Below are 2,432 nucleotides of genomic sequence, written 5' to 3' on the forward strand. Positions count from 1 at the left end.
ACAGAATGTAAAAGTCAGTAGAATGTCATTTAGACTGAAAGGTTTGTGTGTGTGTGTGTTTGTGTGTAAAAATTATGAAAAAGTTCATGAATTTGAAAGAGAGCAAGGAGAAAATATGGGATAGTTCAGACATAAGAAGGGAATGTAGAAATGATACAAATATACTAAACTCTCAATGGTAAATGAAAAAATATGAGCAAAATGAAAATAGGACTTTATTGTCCACCCATAAACAGTATGCTAGAACTCTGTCAGGAGATTATTAATCATAACCAGTAACACAGTCTTAATTACTATTGAGCATACGTTTTATCCAGTTAGTGTGAGAATGTTTGGTTTTGAAAAATCTGCCAATGTCTTTGTAGCTTTGAAAATGGCTTGAGTATTACTGGGAGAAAAAGATGTCCCTAATCATAGAATTTTTACCCCTTAAACTGTCTCCAGAATTGTTTCATTAGGTAAAGTTAACATAGTGCTTTCAATAGAAGTTCATCTGGGTTCAAATAATGAGCACGTGAAGAAGGGTGTCTCCTGGTGTAAGAGCATCTGGTGTGCTGATAGTCTCAGGTGTTTTGTTTGTTCAAGGTGGCTAAGATCTCTAATCCTACATTTCCTTACCTGAAAAGGAGAGATAGAAATTTGCTTTGGTGATACACAGGGTTTTTGTTTTCTTTTTTCTTTGATTCTATTATTTTAAGAATATTTTCATTAATTCTTTGACATTTCATGCGATGTATTTAGAACAAATTATCTCAATCCTCCTTAACTGTAAACTAGTAAAAACCAATGCATATAAGTATGTCTTTATTTTGATGACAGCGTGTAGAAATTCAGTGTTTCTTCCACATCTACAAAATAGACTTCAGGGTACCCTTTAAAGGCATATAATATCTGAATGAATTCTAACCTAACAGACTTCGAAGTTCGACACTTTTGGGCAGAAAATTATGGATCAAATAAGTAGTGAAATGATATTTGATTGGCACCGTGTATTGGGCTCATGAGAGTGAATGCTATGAGAATTCATGAATTTCATAGCATTTTAGAGGACTGATTAACACATCTTCCTCAGTGACAATGAGTCATATTCTACATGTCACATTAACATATTTTTTAAGTGTGGAATTCATAGTAGGAAACTGATGAAGTGCATTCATGGCACTGGTGAACATCATGGGCTAGATCAAGAGAAGAAAGATCTCTTCGGTGGATCAGATCCTCAGTGCTCTGGCCATTTCCAGATTCACTCTGCTCTGGTCATTAATTGCATGTTTATTGGTTTCTTCCAACTATGCAACTTTAATGATATCTGAAAAAGTGATGAGAATTATCAAACTTCCTGGACAGTGACCAATCATTTCAGCATCTGGTTTGCTACATTTCTCAGCATCTTTTATTTTCTGAAGATAGCTAATTTTTCAAGCTATATTTTTCTTTATCCAAAGTGGAGAGTAGAAAAGGTGATATTAGTGACATTGCTGGTATTTTTTCTTATCTTGGTTTTAAACATTTAAGTTATAAACACACATATTGATGTCTAGATTGATGAACTTGAAGCAAATGTGTCCTACGGTGCAATCACAGTTAACTTGACTGAATTTTCTAGACTTGTTTTACTTGTCAACACTATGTTCACACTCACCCCATTCACTGTGTCTCTGACATTGTTTCTCCTGCTCATCTTCTCTCTGTGGAGACATCTGAAGAACATGCAGCACAACGCCAAAGGCTCCAGAGATGTCAGCACCACAGCCCACATAAAGGCCTTGCACATGGTGGTCACCTTTCTGTGATTTTCTTTCTATCTCTTCTTTCACTATGCTGGAATGCTGACTTTAATCATAGAAGTCACATAGTTTTGTTTTACAGATAATGGGAATTGCTTTCCCCTCAGTCCATTCATGTGTCCTGAACCTAGCGATCAGGAAGCTGAGTCAATCCTTACTTTCTATGCTGTGTTGGATGAGGTGCAGACTCAAAGAAACAAAATGGTCTTTTCCATGAAACATATTGGGGATCAGCTTCCATATTCTAGAAAGAAAAAACTAATTCATAGTTGTCACGTGTTAGAGATGATCAGGGTGGAGATCCTCTTTCAGGTGAAGGGTTTGTTATAGATTCATATAGTGTGGAGGTTTCTATTCAGATGAGAGAGACCACAAGCAAGGACAAAACATGGGTAATATCTATCTCATAATAACAGGGTTAATTTTTTCCTCCTAAGCATGGCAGGAATGGGTAAAATATTATACCTTCCATGTGTGTATCTGATATTATCTGACACGATCTAGACAGTGACTTTATGCTTTCCTGGATTTCTGGCTTAGTAGGTAGGACAGAATGACATTCCTGGAAAAATGAGTTCACCTAGAATATTAGTATGTGTTGTAACAATTGCTACTTGTTTATCCTGCACATCTTCTATGGTGTTA

The 2,432-nt window shown here is 35.9% G+C and overlaps 1 pseudogene; it reads left to right on the forward strand.

Moving 5' to 3' along the window:
• Positions 1 to 1,077: 1,077 nt before the first annotated feature.
• LOC125399343 (taste receptor type 2 member 125-like) lies at positions 1,078 to 2,004 on the forward strand (annotated as a pseudogene).
• The last annotated feature ends 428 nt before the right edge of the window (positions 2,005 to 2,432 follow it).

Source organism: Myodes glareolus, chromosome 3, assembly GCF_982192425.1.
Source record: "Myodes glareolus chromosome 3, mMyoGla1.1, whole genome shotgun sequence".
Taxonomy (NCBI): domain Eukaryota; kingdom Metazoa; phylum Chordata; class Mammalia; order Rodentia; family Cricetidae; genus Myodes; species Myodes glareolus.